This window comes from Physeter macrocephalus, chromosome 16 (genome assembly GCF_002837175.3).
Source record: "Physeter macrocephalus isolate SW-GA chromosome 16, ASM283717v5, whole genome shotgun sequence".
NCBI lineage: Eukaryota > Metazoa > Chordata > Mammalia > Artiodactyla > Physeteridae > Physeter > Physeter macrocephalus.
In genome coordinates this window covers 95,865,142-95,887,596 of record NC_041229.1, presented here as the reverse complement: position 1 = coordinate 95,887,596, position 22,455 = coordinate 95,865,142, and the positions used below count along the sequence as shown (strand labels likewise).

Here is a 22,455-nt window from a genome sequence, read left to right as displayed (position 1 = left end):
CCAGGGGCTCAGGGAGGCCGCGCTTGCAGACGCCAAAGCGGGAGGAAGGGAAGGTCTTGATGGAAAACGGCCTGGATGTGTACATTCATTGAAGGACAATCAGAGACGGCCTGCATTGATTGCTTGCAGGCAGATGTTGGGAGACCAGACGTGTCCTCTGGTGTCCCCCGCTCCTTACCCCTGTGATGCTAATGCAGAGGGCACGCAGTCTTTATGCAAACTGCCCCCAAGTCACACCTGCAGGGGTGTGACTTTAAGCAATCTGCCTCTTAAGGGGCAGGGCTGGGGAAGGTGTGCTCTCACATCTTACTGCCTCCTACAAGCTGTTAGAGCTGAAGGACGCACCCAGGCCCCTCCTTTCTAGACGAGGAAACGGGAGGCCCAGAGGCAGTGACTTGCACAAGGCCTCCCAGAGGAAGACTCTGGGAGATAACAAACCCACTGCCATCCAGCCTGTGCTCGGCAGCCCCTCCACCAGCCCTGCTCTCCCTGCCCCTCTCCACAGTGCTCTTAGCGTTCTCGCCTCTACACTCCTCCTGACCCACCCACCGACGGAGCTGGAGCCTCTATTTAGCCAGGTAGGACCCTGGTGAAACACCACACGGTGTTTTGGCCACAAGGAAAGGGGTCCCACTGTCCGCACCACGACTCCCGGAGGGAAAGGCCCGTGGAGGGAGGGGCTGCAGGGCCCTCAGGGGCCCCGCGGGCCTGGTGCCAGACTTCACTTTTCCTGCAGTCTCCTTCAGCTCCCTCCCCTCCTCCTTGTTCCATCCGGCCCTGCCATTCTCACTGGCTGCTTATTCACCCAGTCCTGCCCAGAATCTCAGAATGAAAAGAAAGCTCAAAAGTCACCTAAATCTTTGCTTCTCCTGGTGTGGTCCACAGACCAGCAATAGGGCCATCACAGGGCACTTGTTAGAAATGCAGAGTCCCGAGCTCCACCCCAGACCCCCTGAATCAGAGTGTGCCTTAAAATAGGAGATTCCCCCGGTGATTTGTACGCAGAGTTGAGTTTGAGAAGCGCTAGTCTACAATGCAAGAGGCTGGAAGCCACGGTGTATGTCATCACTGAGCGCACTTGAACACCTCCAACAGGGAACCAGGTGGCCAGGCCACCATCCCATCTTTGGACAAGTAAGGTGTGTGTGTGTGTGTGTGTGTGTGTGTGTGTGTGAGAGAGAGAGAGAGAGATGGACCAGGCCACCATCCCATCTTTGGACAAGTAAGGGGTATATGTGTGTGTGTGTGTGTGTGTGTGTGAGTGTGTGAGAGAGAGAGAGATGGACCAGGCCACCATCCCATCTTTGGACAAGTAAGGTGTGTGTGTGTGTGTGTGTGTGTGTGTGTGTGTGAGAGTGTGTGAGTGTGTGTGTGAGAGAGAGAGAGAGAGAGAAATGGACCAGGCCACCATCCCATCTTTGGACAAGTAAGGTGTGTGTGTGTGTGAGAGTGTGTGTGAGAGAGAGAGAGAGAGAGAGAGATGGAAGGGGTGGTCCGCCATGGGTCCTGAGCGTCCCCTGCTGAGTTTATCAGACTGTAGGCCCTCACCATTCTCTGACCCCTGACTGTGAGCCATTTCCGTAGCTAGTCACATAGGTAACTAAGTAGGTCATGGTGACCACAGCATGACTACTACCATACAACTGCTCGCTCCCCGGGGAAGGGGAACCAGCTTCTTTACCGCTTGCTACAAAAGGTGCCGAGCCCTCTGCCCTGAGCTCTTCCAGTGCAGTGTAAGAGCTCTGGGTCCATCGTGTCACCCGATGGGACTTGGGGGCACAGTAACCGGTGCTACCATGCTCATGACCCTGCTGTCTCCTGTGCTGGGGGTAATAAACTGTCTTGCTGATCCATGGAGCCACATGTAGCATCCACACCAAGAGATTGCCGTTCTTTCCTAACTATGTGTGTGTGTGTGTAGGTGTGTCTGTGCGTGTGTGTGTACCCTTAGTGGCCATTTATGAAGAATTAATTATCTTCCCACATACTCATGGAAAGGCTCACACATGTGGGTTTATACTAGGACCTCGATTTGAGGGGATTCAAAGGGAACCTGGCCCTTCTTGAGCACCTGCTTTGTGCCAGGTCTTGGCCAGGTGCTCCACTTTTTTATTATCTCACTTAATCCTCTTCGCAAACCTGCAGGGTGGAGTCTATCCCTGTTTTATATTTGAGGAAACTGAAGCTCTGCCAGCAGCTCAATCCTGAAACAGTAACAAGCATAAATTATCTGGACACGGGCAATAAAGAAGTAAACAAAGAATGAGATGATTTCAGAGGATACCTGTGAATGCGAGGCGCTGTGATCACTAATTATTATAATGATTGTGTGTCAAGCTGGACCGAACAAACAGTGTCCTGGGGCTTCTCCGGCTGGGCTGACAAGCTCCGCACGGAGGAGACACTGCGGAACCGTGACACTCCGTAGGGGGGTGCGGGGGGGTGGGGTGCGAACCTGGCGAGGACCAAGGACAGAAGACCTTCATCCCGGTCCTGGAGGAAAGAGGGGCGCAGATGTGGCTGATGCCAGGCTCTGTGCCCGGTGTTCTACACATACCGTGGAGAATACGCATTTATTCGCTCTTGACTTTTGCATGCTATGGAGTGCCAGGCACTGTCCTAGGTGCTGGGAACCTAAGGTGAACTAGGTCCCTGACCTCGTGAGGCTTGCAGCCTGGGTAGAATGTCTGTAGGTTTCCTCACTAGCATCCGTTACCCCTTCTGGCAGCAAGCCCCCTGGTGTCCTTGGGGGAGACCCCTTTTCAAAATGCTTCACTCTGATTGGTTGGCCCAAAGGCCAACCCACCAGTGCTTATATCTGCCCATCATAGTGAATGGTGTAGGGAAGGGTTAAGGGCCCAGTCAATCATGAGCTGCAGTTTTGGGGTTTTGGAGGAATCTGCTGGGAAGAGGAACTCTGAAAAAACAGAACGTAAGTATGGATCTGCTGGCAGCCAGCCATGGTGCCACCACACACGGCAGCCTGCCTATGAATGGAGCCAGTACAGAATAAAGCAGAGTAGGATAGACAGGCCGAGTCATGATGACACTTTGTGAGCCCTGGATCCAACTGTGCCTGAAGCCGTAGACGCTCCTGGACTTCTCACTTTGCGGAGCCCATAAATTCCACTTTTGCCTAATACTGTTAGACTTGAAATTCTGTCTGATTGTATTTAGTCCTTTCAACAATCTACTGAGTACGGTTTTACTTTACTTGTTTTTCAGACAGAAAATGGAGTCTCAGAGAGGTTAAGTGGCTTGGATAAGGATGCACAGCAACTGTCTGGAGACTCTCCAAGTCAAAGCCCATGCCCTTTCTACTACTCCAAGGTGGCAGTGTAGAGGGTGATAAACTGCAGTCGAGCGTGAGGTAGGGTCTTCCATGTCAGGGAGTGAAGGGACCTCCTAGGAGAGGTGGCCCCTGAGGGATGATTAGAACAAGACTTGCTCTAATCAGAGACAGGTCTGTAGAGAGGCAGCAGAGGAAAGGATCCACAGCTTACAAACTGGTGGCTGGTTTTTTTTTTCCAGGTTTTATTTTTGCTTCAGTTGCCAACTTTAAAGAAACATAAGATTTCGTGTAAAAACATGGATGTTCAGCTTTTCTGGAAAACCAGAAGTACTAGCAACGCTAGGTAGGGGGTCTCACGTGGCAACAATTTGCCAGAACTGGGTGATGGTGGCCAAATGGGCAAGGGACTTACTTGCCAGATCTCCGGCCAGCCCGTGTCATTCAGGGACATCCCCTGCCTGGGCTGGGCTGCTGAGTGTGTGGCCTGCATGGCAGAGACCAGACTGCTGCGTAGACGCTGTCCTCTGAGAACCCAGCCTCAGGTGAGAGGAGGGCGCTGGGGAGGGACCACGGTGGGCCCCCCGCCTCTGTCTGCTCTGGCTGCTCCCAAGTCCCAAGGGCCCAGAACGGTTCCTGGTAGGGGCTCAATGCACACTTGGTGGAGCGAAGAAGAAAATGAGAGTGTGAGCTGGGAGCTTCCAAGACCACCTCACAGCGACCTTATAAAGCAACTCCAAGAGGCACCTTAGTGTAGAAGTCGGGAACAATGGGGGCTCTGGAGTGGGCACAAATTGTGGCTCCACCACATACAACTGTGTCACCTGCAGAAGTTATTTTCACCTTCTGGGCCTTCAGTTACCCCTCCATAAAATGGGGATAATAATAATCAGAGGGTTGTTGTGAGCAAAATGGTAAGCAGTCAGTTAAGTAACTATTAGCCTGACTTCTTCCATGATTCGCTGACCTGAGATAAATTCCTTCCCCTCTCTGAGCCTCAGTTAACCCGAGGAGGTTAGATTTGATTTTCGGCTTGAACTTACCAGCTCTGGTATCCCGTGACTATGAAAATTCAGCATTCCTGCAAACTCCCAGAGCTGGGCCACAAAGAAGCACCCTAGCAGGTCATAGGGGTCTCTCTGCTAAACCACTCCCCCACTGAGGTCAAAACAGACCTGAATGTCCATCATGGTATAACCATTTGATTCCAAATTCATTTAGATTTAGCCAAGTTCCAGCCCCAGGACCTGCTGTGGCTCATTTACTCCAAATCATAACCCAAAGGCACAGGGACAGAGCTGCAAGGAGCCGGCCCTCGGGGGTCCTTTCGGGGATCCCAGGGTGTCCTGTGCTTGCTTCCGAGCAGGCGAGCAGGGCTCTCGGCACAGGCGTTTCACTGCGGCTGGCGCCCGGTCATCCAGCTGGCAGAGCCGTTTCCATTTCTCTCACACGCCCCCGGATGGGAAATGATTCATGAAAACCAAGAAGGTAAAATTAGCTCAGAGGCTGCCGAGTAATTTATACAGCCAACAGCCCCAGGAGGGAGGGAAGGCCCCCGCTGCCAGCTCAGTGTGGCCTCCTGGGGGCTGGCGGAGACCAACCTGGCCATCAGGACCCTCTGCCTCTGGGGTCTTCTGTTTCTAGACTCAGCCTCCAGGGCTGTTGGTGAGGCTTCCGGAGCTTTCTCTGACCCCTTCCACCCCCTCAACAGATCTGCTCGTGACATTAGGGACCTGCTGAGTGTCCGCGGGTGGCTGTGGAGACGCGCGTGCATTCCACCCTCGCCTCAGCCTTGGGGGGAAAGTTTCACCTCCTGTCTCCCAGGTGAGGAAACTGAGGCTCAGAGAGGCCAGGGGAGTGGCCAAAGGTGTGTGGCAAAGCTCACATTCAAACCCAGATCTCATGGCCCCCAGAGTCAGTGCTTCCCCCTACGCGGGGTGCTGTCCGCCGAACCCCAGTTTCTCAGGGTGGGGTGAGGGAATGGACCTGGTGGCGGCGTTCCCTGGCAAGCCCCACCTCATCCTGCCATGTGCTTCTCACAGTCTCAGGACTATTTAGGACTAGGACCTGGTCCTTGACTCCAAGCCCAGTTGTGCCAACTGGCAAGGTGGAGAGTCCCCAGTATCCCAGTATCTTCAAAAGGGGTTGAGAAAATGCCAGGCTGGGCCCTGAGCCATAAATCATACCCCTACCCCTAAAAGGGAAGGACAGAACAGCAGGTATCGGTGAGCCCCATGGTCCCACTTCATGGGGCCAGACACCAAGGCCCAGAGAGGGGTAGGAACTTACTCAAGGCCACACAGCAGATCTATGGCAGAGCCGGGGATGGAACTGCATCTCCTGTGTCCCACTGCAGAGAGCCTACTGTCAGAGCTGTTCACAAAGTGAGCAAATCTGAATGGGGGTTCCCCAGCACTCAGGGGCAGCTCAGGCGGGAGTCACCCGAGACCTCCAGGGGCCCTTGATCTGGTTCTTCCCCAGGCATCTGCCCCCAGTTTTGGAAGCCACAGTGAGGAACTGGAGAGGGCCCCTCAGAAGGCGGTAGGTGAGACTCCACACCTGTGGGAACCTGGGTGAGTCACGTCGCCTCCCTGAGCCTGGATGAAAGACGGGCGCGGGGAACTGACAAGAAAAACGTGTGTGTGAAGCACCCAGCAGGCTGCGAGCATCCCACGGGAATGCAGGGGTCCCGCAGAGCTCGGTCACAGCGCTCACCCTCAGCCCCTCTGGCCCCTGGCTTTGCCCAGAGGAAGCCCAAGGCCAGCCACGGGTGACACCCCACAGCCACCCATGCAGAGGGAACCTGCCTCTGTCCCCGGGGCTGGGCAGCTGCACGCCAGTGAGACAGCTCAGAGCCACACCCCACTCCCAGGGCGGTTCAGAGCAGCTCAGAGGCACCGTCTCCCCAGAGGGACCGCAGCTGCCGTGGGCCGGCCCTGAGCACAGCACTTTCAACCATCACCGCACTGGACCCTTCCCATCAACGCTGGAGAAAAGGTGGCTGGGTCCTTACTTTACTGACACTCAGAGAGACTGAGTCGCTTGTCCAAAGCCTCACATCCATTCACGCAGTTATTCACTCGACAAGTGTATACCAAGGCCCACCATGCGCCACGCACGGTGCCAGGATGAGACAGGCATGTGTAGCCCTCCTGGCCATGAGAGGCCTCGTAGCGGTTCCTGGGCAACCTCGAGCCACTCTGCTGGGATTCCAGCCCCAGCTTCACCCCCATATGTCCTTGAGAAGTCACCCCTCTGCACCTCAGTTTCCTCAATAAATGGAGAATAATAATGGTGTCTACCTCATGAGGTTATTCTGAAGATTAAGTGAAATATTATGGGTCAAGACTTAGAATAGCACCTGGCACATAGTAAGCACTCAATAAACATGAACAGTTATTGTTGAGCCAGGACGCAAGCCCACCTCCCTCTGACGCCAGCAGCCATGCTCGTAACTCGAGGCTAGGCCGGCTCAATGTCCGAGGTGTGACCCAGCAGCATGACTGGTGAGGGTCTACAGTAAGAATCAGAAGGTGGGTTCACGTTTCCCCTCTGCCAGCCGCCAGCTCAGACCAACCCCTGGGCCTTTCTGAGCCTTGCTTCCTCCAGTCTTAAAATGTACCCCGTGATGGCTGCTCTCCTGCCTCCCTGGAGAAGTACCCAGAGTCCCCAGGGCTGCTGCAGGCCGCTGCCCACATCACAGGACAGGCCCAGAGAGCGAGCCTTCTCCCCAGCAGGGCACATGGCCTCGGCTGAGGCAGCCACACTCTGTCCCCTGCCACCTCTGGCTACTGAGAGGGTTTGTGGCTGGTGCTGGGGAAGGGCCGGGCCCCGGGCCAGCGACGGTGCTTCTCGCCTCTCGGGAAATAATCCCAACCCTCTGTGCTCATTGACCACACATGCCACAGTCCAGAGGGCAAGAGGTCAAGCAGGGCTGCCCCGCTGGGCACCTTCCGCCAAGATATCACGTTGGGTAGCCTCGTGAAAAAGAACTGAACAAGGAGCCAGACGGCCTGGGTACATTCCCAACCCTGCCAGCGGCTAACTGTGTGGCTTTGGGAAAGTCACTTGACGTCTCTGGGCCTCTGATTCCACATGTGTGAAATGGCCTTGACCAGGCTGCCTACTTCAGAGGGTGGCTGGGCAGAGCTGGTTAGTTGGTGGCACAAAGGTGGTTTCGAACCTGAAAGGGGGTCGGGGGGGATGGAGGTATGAGAAAAAGAGCAAAGGGGCCATCCTTTCCAGCACTAAATACACAGTCACCTGCGGAGATTTGCCCCACGGGCTGAAAGGTAAACCCAGGCCTGGACCAGCCAGTGTGGCCCAGAGGGGCCCCGGGGCTCTCAGGGGAAAGCTTGGCCCCAGGCTGCTTTCTTCTCCTGCCCACCCTGCAGGCCAAGGGAGATCAAATCCCCGGCCACAACAGGCTCCATTGAGAGTCGGTAAATCTGCCCGAGGTGTGGGGTTATGTTACCAGGTTCCTGGCCACCACCACTAAGCAAAGGGTCAGGCTGACCTCTTTCCCTCCCAGTAGGCCCTGATCCAGAACCTACAGGACCAAGCCAGGCAGAAATCGGATCACCCACTGCATTTCCAGGCAGCAGCCTCCTCTGGGAAATCAGTGGACAGTGGGGTGAAGCTGTCGCAAAGACCGGAGCCGTCCCACGCTGCCCACGGGAACACAGGCCCTCTGCTCACCGAGGTGGGCCTGGACCTAACGCAGACAAGAGACCCCAGGATAATAATATTATTAGGATTTTGTGAGCATTTTGCCCCTTATACATGTTAGTTTACTTGGTACGCACAGAAGCACCATGGTACGCATGCTATTGTCATCTCTATTTTACCAAGGACGAAACTAGGCACCGAGAGGTTAAGTCAATTTCCCAGAAACACCAGGATTTGAACCAAGGCATCTGGATTCCAAAGTTCACTTACCACAACAGCCACCCCAGAGAGGAGTCATTCAAAAACACACCTTTTGAGTAACGGCAGAAAAACCCAAGTGTGAAAGAGAAAAGACTCCAGGGGCCATGGCCATTGTTTCCAGCTCTCTGCGGGCTGGCGGGGGGCACAGGGGCAGATTTTCTCTCTGGCTAAAGAAGGGATTCAGGAATAGTGGGAGACCCGCAAGGAGACATTTGGTTCTGTGCAAAGCCTCAGGGGACAGATTTTAAATATTGCACAATAATTTGTTAAAAATGCAACTGGCTCCCATAACCCAGCAGTAGCTGCTACAGATATGACCAAAGAGGCACAAGAATAAAATCAGAACTAACCTAAATGTCCAGCAGTAAGAGAATGGTTAAATAAATGATGATCCTCTCTATTGATATACTACTGTATATTAGTTTAAAAAAAAAAAGAAAAAAAAACCAATATGGTAAGCTCACTGTGTAAAACCATGACTAGATTTCCTAGATCCGATGTTAAGTGAGAAAAGCAATTTGAAGAATGAAACCATTTGTTTAAACACACATATGCAGGCACACACACACACACACGCACATGCTATAATGGTGCATATCCCTATAGGTTCTGTGTGTGGTGCATAGACAAAGATCTAGATGGATATATACCGAAGTAATAACAGTGATGATTAACCTTGCAGAGGCGGCTGGAATGCTACGGTTATCAAGGAGACTATATTTCACTTTTTAAATATTATTTGATTTTTTTACAGCAAAAATGTGTCCGTGTATCGCTCATATAATTAAAACGTAGTAAAACAACATAAAAAAGACACAACGAGCTGTCTTGGAAACAGTGAGCTACTGGTCCCTGGAAGTGTGCAAGCATGTGCATTGGGGTGGAGGGATTTACCACAAGGATAGGTGGGTCTAGTCCCTCTGGACCTCACAGCCTCATCAGGGGAGTAGAGCAAAGCCCTTACTGTCCCCGCATCGTGAGTGGCTTTAAGGAAGCACAGAGAATCAGATCTTGGAGGAGGGAGAGGCCAGGAGCTGTGGACGCTCACTGTGACTCAGTCAGAGGCACACAGGCCAGCTACCAAGTCCACCTCCAGCTGTCCAGCTCCACCCCTCCCCTTCTCCCAATAACACCCAGCCCTGGCCCCTCTGTCCCCAGCAGCCCCCAGCCCCTGGCCAGCATGTCTGGCGTCAGCCTCAGACTCCCAGGGCGGGGGCCACGTCTTTGGGAAGACCTCACACTGGGGACAAGAGTTCAGGAAGGAAGGAGGAAGTGGATGTAAAATGCTCATAGGGCTGAGTGCCCCTGACTGTGACACTGAGCCCAGGCAACAGCCCAGGTCACATGAGGAGCCCTAATCCCCAACAGGCTGATCCCTAGCCCCAGCCAGACCCCTAGCCCTAGTCAGGATCTATAACAAGCCAGGACCAGTGAAGCTCTTACCTTCAGGACAGCTACAGCGTCAAGAAAAGAGTCAAGCGATATAGCTCTGAGTCCCAGCTCAGCCCCTGACTTCCTACAAGACCTTAACAAAGTCACTGAACCTTTGGAGCCTCAGCTCCCTCATCCGCAAAATGGGCTCACAGTATCCACCTCCCAAGCCTGCTGCGTAGATGAAATATCATCCGTGTAGCCCCTTTGTGAACCATACGGACTCCCACAAAACACACGGCCTCATCCATGCCGCGGACAGAAAAGGAGGTGGCAACACCTTATCGCCAAAGGCAGCCACAATTGCAGCAAGACAGGAGTGAGTCCAAAAGGGCAGGGGAGCCTTTCTTGGCTACTGTCCTGGGCCGAGGGCCAGGGTGCTTGCGGGGAGGGCAGGGAGCCACCGACAGGTGCCAGGGAAGAGTCCGGTTTCTACCTGAAACTGGGGGAAGGGGCTCCTGGGAGCCAGGCCAGCGAGTCCTCGCCTCACCGCTAGCCCAGGGAGCCGGGGCAGGGGCGGGCGACAGACCCACAAGGGGAATCAAGGGAAGGAAGAGCAAAGCTCCGTCACTGCCAGAAGGGGCGAGCAAAGGGCCGGCCTTGGAGGACTCCACCTGGGAGGCAAAGCAGTACGGGCCACGCAGAACTGGCTCGGGGTCCTGTGAGGAGAGAGGCTGCCGAGAGGCAAGAAGGTCCCACCTGGCACTCACAGTGAAAAGTGCCAGCTCTGGGAGAGGGTGGGGCAGCAGGACGAAGCCTGAGGTGGTCCAGCTGCCCCAGAGCTGCCCCCTCCTGCCTCAGGGAGACCCAGGGCTGTGGCAATACTGAGTCCAGTGTGGGGCCAGCCCACGGCACAGGGGGCCAGGGAGGTCTGAGGACAGAAGCCTCCAAGCACGACCAAGGCCACTGTCAAAACCAAAGCACCAAACGTAAAATGGAGAGCTAGTGGGAAGCAGCCGCATAGCACAGGGAGGTCAGCTCGGTGCTTTGTGACCACCTAGAGGGGTGGGATAGGGCGGGTGGGAGGGAGGGAGGCTCAAGAAGGAGAGGATATGGGGATATATGTATGCGTATAGCTGATTCACTTTGTTATACAGCAGCAACTAAAACAACAATGTAAAGCAATTATACTCCAATAAAGATGTTAAAAAAAATATATATATATATATAGTTGGATTAAAATCTACAAAAAAAAAACCCCAAAGCACCCCAATGACTCCTGCGAACGCCTCCCCAGCCCCATCAGGCAGGATCCCAGGCAGCTGGACTCCCCTCTGAATGGTAGCCAGAGCGGCCTGCAGGAGCTGCAGAGAGGGAGCCAGAGGCTGGGCCACCTTGAACAGGGCCCCAGGGAGGAGGGCGTAGGTGGGGCTGGTGGGAGGGGCGCTCCGCACAGCTCCCTCCTCGGCAGGCCGCCACGCTCTCCGTGGACCTGTGGCCACATGCAGGCCCAGGTGCGCGTTGGTCTGTTCCCAGGGACCCCGGGACAGGGCAGGTGGCCTCCTCTCGGAACAGGAGGCTGCGCCGGAGCTCAGGACCACAGCAGCAACTCCGCTGCCCCGACGCTGCGCCATCTGCTCCCGCCAGCTGGCCCAGGTGGGGACATCGACTCTCCCTCGTCACCTCAACCGAGTGTTCACCCCACAGGTCTCAAAGGCGGGCCTCAGCTCAGCTCCGACCCATCAGAGGGTTCATGCAGGAAGCAACTTCAGGCTGCCATCCACTGCTCGCCTTCTAAACGGACCCAGGCCATCACACACCAGGCTCCTGGCGCCTGGCCTACCCCCAAACTCAGCTACAGACCTCAGGCCTCGCTCCTCCAGCCCACACTGACTCCTAGGGGGTGGCACCAGCAGAGCTATGGGGTCTGCTTACTAGCAACGTACCCCACTGGGTACCAAGAAGCAAGCAGCCTTCCTCAAGGGTGAAGACCAAAAGGAAACTCCACCTGATGGCCCCTTCAGTCCTTTAAAGCACCTACTCAGCGTGATCATACCTCCCACCTCAGGATCTCTGCCTCCAGGACAGTCTTTAGGTCTCAACTCCTTAGCCTGGCCTTCAGGGCCTTCCTGGGCTGGCCCTAACCTGCCTCTCCAGCGCCATTCAGCCACCTCTTGTCCAAACACCCTGCTCACCTGCCGTTCCCTGAACCCTGGGGTCCTCACGTTGCCTGCCTTTGCACATCCTGTTCCCAGTGCTGACAATGTCCTTCCCTCTTCCTCCACCTGGCAAACTCTTACTCCTCCTTCAAGGTCCAGCTTGACATCACTTCTGGGAAGCCTACCCATGCTCTCCCTCCCCCACTGCCAAGGCAGAATACTTGCTCCCTTCCCCACCCTGTCTCTGAGCAGCAGGGCACTTCCTACCTTCAATCACAGTTAGGATCTGGGCCACAGCTGCTCAAACTATTTATGGTAAAGAAACATTTTTTTTTTTAAGTTTTCCAATCTGCTGCCCACTGACGCTTTCGTAAATTACAATAAAAAATGGCGTGGCAGTGTCAAGTTGCAATATGAGTTTCTCAACACTTACTCTAATGTCTGTACCTGTCTCACTGCAGGCCAGTAACACAGAGCTCATGGATGGGCGGTAGTCTGCAGACCACCCTCTCCATGGCACTGGCAGGGCTCTGTGTTCCCGGTGCAGGGCCCATCAAATTATGTCTGTGGACCTCCAGAGCCCAAAGGGGTGCTCCATGAACATCTACCGACTCAAATATTGCATAGGAAGGTCCCAGCAACCCTGTAACAGGTGCATTACCTGTGCTAGGCATCCCCATTTCTCAGGTGAGCATGTAGAAACACACAGAGGGTGACTGGCCTGATGTCACAGCTGGCCCACATTGGATCTACCCAGAACAGAATTCAGAGTAACGATAGTAAAGGTGATCCAAGATCTCAGAAAAAAAATGGAGGCACAGATCTAGAAGATACAAGAGACGTCTAACAAAGACCTAGAAGAACTGAAGAACAAACAGAGGTGAACAATACAATAACTGAAATGAAAAATACACCAGAAGGAATCAATAGCAGAATAACTGAGGCCGAAGAACGAATAAGTGAGCTGGAAGACAGAATGGTGGTGATCACTGCCATGCAACAGAATAAAGCTGGTCCACACTGTACTCTCTCTGTACTGCCCAGCATCACAGGGGCAGACTTTAGGAACTGCAAGCCCTCCAGTCCACCATTCCCCCCAGCACAGGCTCCTGACAGCATTTCCCACTGCAGTTAACGGTGAGGTAGCCCCATGCGGTGGTGAAGAGCTCAGCCTCCGGAATCAGACCAGACGTGGGTTCAAATCCTGCTTCACTTCTCTGGGCCTCCGTCTTTCCTCTGTAAACTGAGGCTAATAACATGAGTCAGGCAGCACCCTGCTTCAGGAAGAGCCCATACACACCTATAAGCCCCATTCAGGTTTGGCTGTTCCTGATGTGTATAAAAGACCTGGGATTACCCAGTCTGAAACTCTTGACCTGGATCTTCCCTTTCCGCACATCCTCCCCGAAAGACCCAACGTCTTCCCTTGGGAGTAAATTCTTCCTGGCTGCTGAGTTTGCTGATCTCCTTTGATGATCTCACTGCCCTGCCCTCCCCACCCCAGGCTAAGGGGCTTCTCCCTTCTCACCCTGCCCCACTCCCTGGGACACCTTAAGCCTCTGATCCTCTTCACCTCCTCTCCAAATACCAGCCCCCTCTGGAACACAGCTGGTCTGAGGAGGGGCCCTGCACCACCCCGGGATATGCCCCCCGTTTGGTTGGGTTAGAGCAGTGAAGAGCCGGGCTGTGAGGTGGGGTCGGGCCCCAGCCTGCAACTCCACACTCACCCACCCAGAGCCCACCTGCCCTGTACCTTGGGCCACGACAACGCTGGGTCCACCCCAGCTGGGTCCCGGTCGGCTGTCCCTACAAGAGGCTCACTCCCTGCTGGGGCTGAGGGTCCGGTGGGCTGCTCCTCACGCCCCTCGGCCATCCTGGAGCCTCTCAAGCTGGCTATCTCCATCCCCTGGGCATCGGGCAGCAGGATCCCTTCCTGGTCCTCAGCACTTTTCCTTGGGGAACGTACAAGATAGTGGGAGAAGCCACTCTGGGAAAGCTGACATCGTGGGCGTGGTTCCATATTTACTTGCTCAGTGACGTCCACTGCAGCCCAGCCCAAGACAAGTTGATATCCTGCCTGCTGATCCCTCTCGGCCCCAGCCCTGCCCAGGAGAAGGAGCCCACTGGTCACCAACCCCTCCGACCCCGAGTTCCTTCATGCACATCACCCGGGGCTGCTGCCTCTGTCCCCTCAGGACGGGGTGAGCTCCTGCCGCTACAGATGTTCAAGCAGTGGCCGGACAGCCTGTCCTTTTGGAGGGCAGGGGCACCAAGACTAGGCCAAACGCTCTCAGAGGTCTCCATTCTATTCTAATTCCGGGAAGTGGAGGCCTGGGGTGCGGAGGAAGAAATGCTAGATGTGGGGTTAGAATTTTAGCTCGGTCACTCCCTAAATTGTATGACCTCCAGCAAGTCACTTCCCATCTCTGACCTCAGTTTTTTCAGCTATAAAATGGGAGTCATGGGGCTTCCCTGGTGGCGCAGTGGTTGAGAGTCCGCCTGCCGATGCAGGGGACGCGGGTTCGAGCCCCGGTCTGGGAAGATCCCACGTGCCGCGGAGCGGCTGGGCCCGTGAGCCACGGCTACTGAGCCTGCGCGCCTGGAGCCTGTGCTCGGCAACCGGAGAGGCCGCGACAGTGAGAGGCCCGCGCACCGCGATGAAGAGTGGCCCCCGCCCGCCGCAGCCAGAGAAAGCCCGCGCACAGAAACGAAGACCCAACACAGCCACAAATAAATAAATAAATAAAATGGGGGTCATGAGAGCTGCTCTGCCTGCCTCAGAGACTAATGATAAAGGATTTGGGAGAAGTCTGAAGTCAAGAAGAGAGTCCTGGGTTGCCCTTATGGATCAGGTGGGGTGGGGAAGAAAGGGGTGGAAGGGAAAGCCCTAGAAGGCACTGAAGGCTCCAGAAGCCCAGGTTTGCCTCACTTTGCAAACAGGGTCCTCACCCTCAGCACCCACCCCTGATCTGAGGCTGATGCTGGGGAGCAGGATGGCCAGCAGCCCTCTGTCCTTCTCCACCTCTGCTCCCACAGCCCAGAGCCATTTCACAGCAGGCTCTTAGTTTGTCCGGATGCGCCAGCAAGATCTGATCCATGAGGTCCCTGGGTGGGGAGAGGTTCCCGGGTGGGGAGAGGGTCCTGAAGCCGGCTGTGTAAACCAAGAGCTTATAAATCAAATCCCGGTTTGAAAGCACCCAGGGGACCTGCTGGGAATTGTTACATGACACAAGGAGGCAACCCCTAAAGCCTCCGTTGCTGATGTGGGTTTCTCCAGGTGATTGGAAAGATTAGATCATGACTGTGGCATCTGAAGCTAGTCACGTATCCTCTCTGAACCCAAGTTTCCTCATCCAGAAATGGATGTAGAAGAGACCTCACGGGGCCGATGTCAAGTGCCCTGATGCTCAATGTGTTCCTCTTAACACGTGGTCCTGAAAACAGGGAGGAAAAAGTTTTCTTCCACAGAAGGTAATGCAGGACTGACATTACCATCTCCATGAACAGAAAGGGAGACTGAGGCCCAAGCACGGTTGGCCTTGAACACAAGCCTGTGGGGGTGGGTAAGTGTCTGAAGGTACGGTCCAGTCACCTTCAAGCAGAGACCCCCGCATGGCTCATCCACTCTCTCACATTCAGGCACTGCTGTCCCCAGCTAGGGGCACAAGATTACTTCCGTGCCCCAGGGCATGCCTCCCCTGTGGTCATGACGTCACGCCCGAGGAGGTGGCCCCAGAGCCGTCCCCATGCCACACTGGGGCTCGGTGCTGCTTCCTCAGGAGCCTCTGCGAGGCCAGCACCATGATCACGCCCGCCGTGCAGGTGAGGAGACAGGCAACCCCCCAGACAGGCAGCCTCTTACCCACATCTCCCAGCTGCCAGGCGCGGGGGCAGGAATGAACCTGAGGCCACACCCGCCTCAAGGGCATAGCGCTGTCCCTGCCCACACGCTCGCTCTCAGTGGCCCCCACCACGAGGCCAGCCCAAGGCGCTTTGCTGCGTCTTATCTGGGGGTGCCATGGCTACTCAGAAATGAAGCCAGACACGCTGTAGGAAGCCTGCAGCCCCCAGAACTGTGCCCCAAACCATCTGCACCGAGCCTCAGCGTGGAGGACCAAGTCCTCACCTCCTTCCTCCACCTTCCCTTTTGGAATGCCCATCCTCATCCTCTCTTACCTTGACTACCGTAACAGCCTCCTAATCGGCCTCCCTGCCTCCAGCCTCACACCCAAGCTGCTGCTGCTACTGATTTCTGGGAACTGAACCTGCGCTCCGTGTCAGCTTTCTCGTCATAAAACCCTCTGCGGTTCCCAGAGGCCCCACAGACAAGAGCGTAAACTCCTCAGCATAGCAGTCATAACCTTGCACAATCTGGCTGGGATAGAGCATCGGGGTTAGGTGGGAGGGCTCAGGAGCCAGAAGACCTGGGTTCAAATCCCAGCTGTGCTGCTTACCAACTGGGAAACTTTGGGCAAGTTACTCCACCTCTCTTGAGCTTTGGTTTCCCAAAGGGATATAACAGTGTCAGTAGAACGGGGAAATAATAGTACCAATATCAGGGTACTGCTGGGAAGATGAAATAGAAGACGTGTTCTGAAGCACTTTGCACATAGTAAGTGCTCAATTCATTCATTCATTCCACAAATATGAGGCCTTACTATGTGCTCTGCACTGTTCCTGCAGCACTGAACAAAGCTGACTAACCTCCCTGCTCTCCGGGAACTTAGAGCATAATTAAAGGAGGCAGCCAAAGACAGCATATTGATAAATAAGTAAAACACAGGGCCTGTTATACGTGTTACGCATTAGAGAAAAAAAGCAGGCAAGCAGAGGAGGATAAGGGGGCAGGGGTTGCAATTTGAAATAAGAAAGTGCCCACGAGAAGGCGACATTTGAGCAAATCCTGATGGAGGTGAGGGGGCCTGCCACGGAGATAATGGGTAAGAGTGTTCTAGCAGCGGGGACAACCAGTGCAAAGGCCCTGAGGCAGGATCAGGACTGGTGTGTTAGTCATATTACTATTATCATCACTGTTATTCTCTTTCTAGCCTCATCTCCCTCCACCTCCTCCCTCACCCACACTCTCCGGCCAAATGAACCACCCAAGCCTCTCCAAGCCATTCCGTGTGTTCATGCCTTTGTACAAGCCTCGTCCCACACTGGAATGCCTCTCCCCTTTCTTTCCAACTCCTACTCATCCTTCAAAACCCAGCTGAAAGGCCTCCTCCTCAGGGAAGCTTTCCTTGACTTAGAGTCGATGGCTGTCTCCCTTGCATCCTTCTGCTATAAATTGTAACTGCCTGGTTAACTGCCCACCTCCTCCCACTGGTCTGTGAGTTCTGGAGGGGCAAGGACTGGGTTCTACACTGCACCCCCAAGCCCAGCACAGTGCCTCGCTGTGTGCGCTGACCACCTGATGAATGAAGGAAGAACTGAAGGGTGCCCCAGGCCTCCCCTCTTAAAGAGCCTTAGCCCCGGCGACGCCACCACGAGTGTGACTGCCCCTGTGAACACTGGCCTTTCCAACGCAGATACAAATCTGCAATAGGAAACGGGCTTTTTAAAAATAACAGCACATTTTTCTTTTTTCTTCATTGTTTTTTTTTTTTCTTTCTGCATGGCTTATTTTTCCGGTGCAGCCCCGGGGCCAGCTGCAGGGAAGTCCCTCCCAGGCCCCACTCTAAGAACATGGAGCTCTGGGGCCTCTAAGGACTCCCAGGCCAGAACTGGGGTGGAAAGGCACCAGATGCCCTGGCACCAAGGCCACCAGGCACCTCTGAGCCAGGAACCCCTTTTCTCAAACCCCAACGTTAGGTGGATGTTACCTCCTGGAAACTTTATAATGCCATGTGACATTTCCAAAGGGGCTTCTCCTTGGTGGGTCTGGGGTTCCCTGCCCTCACTCTAAGAGGGCATCCCGAGGGAGATGGCATCAGACTGCCAGCGTTCCAATCCTGGCCACACTGCTGTGTAACCCTGGATCCCTTCCATCACCTCTTGAGGCCTCAGTTTCCCCATCTGTGAAATGGAAATAATAATACCTACCTTGTTTTCTGCGTAGGGTATGTGACATGCTTAGGACCACACCTGGCACACAAGAAGTCCTCAGTAAATATTAGCTGCCTTCATCATCATTAACTTCATCTTCATCAGCCCTAGATCTCCTACTGTGTGGTCCCTTCACTGAATCATATACTCCACAGATCAGAGACCTCAAGGATCTGTTAAATCTCACCCTCTTGGCCTTTCTGGAATTTTCCCTCGTACACTCTAGAAACATGGTCCTTCTGGGGCATGGCCACCTGTAAGTATGGGGAGCTTAGGATCTGCACTCTACGGGACGCTTTTCCTCCCACACCTGACACCTCCTTGCAGCTTGACCCACCTGCCCATACTCCAAGGAAGCAGCGTTTATTAATCCTGTCCTTAGCCCCCAGCACATTGTGAGCCCCCAGCCAATGCTCAGGGATTTATCAGAAGGTATTCCATGAGCAGCTCTCATGCACAGACACTGGAGGTGCAGCAGCACACACACATACCAACCCAGGCCCTGCCCTCGCAGAGCTTACGGTCTGATGAAAGAGTGAGACTGCAAGCAATAATTACAACAATAAATGTAAAATTGCTACTAAGATGAGTGCTATAAATGCGAGGTACAGGGGGCCACGAAAGGCCGTAATAGGGAGTTCAACCTAATCTGGGAGGGCTTCCCTGAAGAGGTGATGCTAAAGCTAAAAGATGAGGAGGAGGCCTACGAGAGGAGTGGAATGCATGGTCAGGGGAGAGGGGGCAACATGAGGATAGCACCATGTTAGGCTAAACATGGTAAATAGGGGGAAGCAAGATGGTGTCCCCACAGCATCTGGAGGGCAACTTAAGGATTTCTGTCTTTCTCCTAAATACAGTGGGAGTCCCTGAAGGTTTTTCAGGCAGAGGTTGATAGACTCAGATTTATTTGTCAAAAAAGCTCACCCTGGCTGCTGAGGATGAGCTTTTCCTGTGTGTGTATACTTGTCTCTGCCTGGAACGCTCCCTTACTCTCTGTATCAGTCAGGACAGGCTAGGTTATGCTACAGTAACAAACAACCCCCAAATCTAAGTGGTTTAAAACAACAAAGGCTAAATTATCACTCATGCTGCGTGTCCATCATGGGGCACCAAGGGACTCCACTCAGGTAGCAACACGGGGACCCAGGCTAGCAGAAGCAGCCACCACCCCACCTCCTGCCAGTTGCCACACCACAGGAAAAGAGCACTCAGGAGGGTCTCACACCAGCAACTAGATGCTTTGGCCCAGAAGTGGCACGTGTCACCGTAGTTCACAACTCACTGGCCAGTCACACAGCCCCACCCCACACAAGGGAACCTAGATTCAATCCTACATGTGCTTGGATGAACTGGAAATATTTAGGGGGTAGCATTAAGGACCACCAGACAGTCTCCCACTCCATCTTGCCCTTCCCCAGCCTTAACTCATTCATTAGATCACAACTGTTTCAGTATTCCAGAAGGAGGGACCAGCATGTTCAGGCGAGAATATGGAGTACAGAGAGATCTAGGGGAGGTGGGAGATGAGGCCAAGGAAAGGGTAGGGGCCAGATTGCTCAGAGGCTTCTAGGTTATGGTAAAAATTTGGTTCTTTAAACCAAAAGCACTGGGAAGACTTCCCAGTGCTTTACACAAAAATGGGGAGCTTGCTGTGATCTTCTTTGGAACAGATCACTCTTACTGCCATCCTGAGACTGGTGTGGAGGGGAGGTCACAGGTGGACAGTTAGGAGGCTAGTGCTGTTGTCCTGGGGATAGACAGTGGTGGCTTGACCAAGACACCGGGGAAGAGAAGACGGAGAGGAGTGTATGGATTCAATTTATAGGTTAAAGTTCCCTAGATCTGGAGATATAGTGGATTGCGGTGAAGGAACAGAGACACAAAGTTTCTGCCTTAACGACTAGCAGAATGGTGGTAGCCGTGGCCAAGATGAGAGCCCTGGAGGAGGTTTAGGGAGGAAGAAGATGGGACAGCCTTGGAATCCGTGTGTTGGCCATAACTGTGAGATGGTCAAGAGAACAGATGGAGGAGGCAGCTGAATAAAAAAGAATGATTCCTGACTCCTCGTTCAGTGGTCTTTACTTCCTTCATACTTGCCAATAACTTAGAACCAGGGAAACCTCGCCTCCCCTCCCCCACCCAATTTAAGTCCAGGTGAGGAAAGATTCAGATGATTGTAGTCTTAACTTGACACCAAGGAGAACAAATTTATGAAACACATCAATCCAAAGGGTCTGGAGGACAGAACTGTAACTCAGGAGTAGTATATAAGTGATGGTTGTGATGGCTGATCAGGGCTCCTGGGACCAGTGAGGGGAGCCCCTCATCTTTGGATATGTCACTAGGGAAGGGAGAGGAGACCCTGCCCCAGCTGCTCCTTGGAGGCCCCGTCAGTTTGGGACTGAATGGACCTAGGTGGGGCTTGTTGGGCAATCCTGATATTCCCAAGAGAGTGCTCTGCAATAATCCCAGGCAGAGAGAACAACGCTTCTTAAATCATGTGGGGCCCGGGGGCTAGGCATTTTCTCTGTGCTATCTCATTTAATCTCACAGCTGACTGGCCAGGCAGGCTTTGTTAGCCCCACTTTAGGGATGGAGAAGCAAGGTCCAGAGAGGTCAAAAGTAACCAAGTGCCAAGTCCAAAGTCGCATATTAGTATGAAGGGGAGGAAGGACTCCAATGGAGAAGCCCCTTTTCATTAAACTAAAGCAATAGCCCTGGGCTCTATTCCCAGACACGTGCCCACACAGAAATCTGCTTGCCCACCTCTCAGAGCGTTGGTGGGTGAAAATCATGCCCCACTCCCCCTGGAAGGAAACACAGCCTGTTACTTTTGCCCCATGGACCTCACAACCCTAACCCCTTCCTTCCTCTCAAGGGAAATGTGGGAAAAGGCCAGCTTGGGTGCCAGAGGCATCATGCTCCATGGAAAATTCTTTTGCCCCAGCACAGATAAAACCCCCATTTTATAGGGTTTCCAGGCATGGAGAGCAATCTCTCATTATTGCCTCCTGTCCCCACGGACAAAGAACTGGGTGTGTTTCCTTCAACCACTCTAAATTATATACCACAGCCTTTCTCCACATGAAGCAAACGTCTAAGAAGAGAGGTTTAACATTTTTCTCCCCGAAGTCCCAGCCCACCCCTGGGATCTTAAGCCCCTATCGCCCAACCCCATACAAGACACAAGCAACTTTTCCGCCAGCACCGCTCAGCGCTCTCCCTGCAGTCACTTGCCTAGGGCGTGCTGGCCTTGACCGGAGAAAGGTCATCGGCCGCTAAGTGCCTGCAGAGCAGAGCACCTTGGGGATTGCGAGTGGGGGATGGAGGCTACACTCCGGACATTTCCCTAAGAGTCTACACCGCAACTAAGATGGAAAATGTATTAAAGAAACAGCCCCCGGCGCGGCCACGTTTAGCGGGAAATCGTGCGGCGCGTGGGAAGAGGCCCCACTGCACCCCGGCAGGACCCGTGCCCCCCCAAATCGGCCCCCGGGCGCCGAGCCCAAAGTACCCCCGAGAACTAGGCCAGCAGCGGCGGGGAGCCCTCCAGCCTTCGGCGCCCCGCCCCGCCCGTGTCACCGCGTTCTCATTCCGAACGCTCGGCCCGGGCGGCGGCTCCCATTGGTCGGCGGCCACGTCCGTCAGCGGGCGGCACGTCGGCGCAGAGAAAAGGCTACATTGTAACAAGGCGAGCGAGCTAGGAGCTAGCGGGGAGGAAGGAGGCGGAGGGGCGGCCCCCGAATCCCACGGCGGCGGCGGCAGCGGCGGCGGCGGCGGCAGCGGCAGCGGCAGCGGCAGCAGCTACCTGCCGAGGGTTAACCCACCTCGGGGCCGGGGTGAGCCGCCCCCCCGGTCCGCGCCCGCGCCGCCCGGGCCCCCCGCACTGCCCGCGATGACTCCCCCGGCCGCCCGCCACCCCCGAGGCCGCTCGCAGCCCCTGCACCGGCGGCCCCCGCGCGCTTTGGCAAACTGCCGAGCGCTTTCCGAAGCCATTTTCAATGGCCACATTGGCTACCGGGGCTGACTCACCTTCCCGGGAATGCTGCGGCAGCCGCGGGGCCCGAGCGGCGCGGGCGGCCCGGCGGGCGGCTCGGCGGAGGCGGCGCGGCCCGGGCTGGCGGCCCCCGCGGCGGGAGCGGCCGCGCTGCGGGCGCGCTGGTCCCCGGCGAGGCAAAGTTTCAGCGCCAGCCTCGGCGCGGCGGCGGCGGCGACTCGCTGCTGCTCTCCTCCCCTGCTTTGACCACCATCTTATTAGTACAGGAAATGACATGGAAAACGGAAGAAAGCGGCGTTTGGGGCAGACGCGGACCCCCCAATTCAGGGGCCGGAGCTGGGACTCACCAGCCGCGTCCCAACCCGGCCCCGGAGAAAACTCCCGGGGCCCCTTCGGCCCGCGCCCTGCCCGGAGGGGGGAACCTGGCTTCTCGAACCCAAAAGGAGAGGGCGACTTTTATAAACCAGCCCGCGGAGAAATCGAGAAAAAAAAATAATAAATGAAAAAAGAAAAGGTTAAAAGAACTTTCGAGCTGGGACACTTTTTTTTTTTGGTCGGAATTAAAAGTTCTAGAATTTAAAAAAGTCATTCCTTGGGGGGTGCTCCCTGGCTCCCCGATCCTATTGCTGCCCCTTTTGAACCAGTCTGGGGAATAAATGCGT

At 54.8% G+C, this 22,455-nt stretch overlaps 1 protein-coding gene across 2 annotated transcripts in view; it reads right to left on the bottom strand.

The window, feature by feature from the left end:
• Positions 1–21,898, bottom strand: part of PRDM11 (PR/SET domain 11) — an 85,559-nt gene extending 63,661 nt beyond the window's left edge. For both annotated transcript variants that reach the window (XM_007123669.4, XM_055078752.1), the window contains exon 1: positions 21,829–21,898. The gene's annotated coding sequence lies outside the window, so the exon portion shown is untranslated. The remainder of the gene's footprint in view (positions 1–21,828) is intronic.
• Positions 21,899–22,455: the final 557 nt, after the last annotated feature.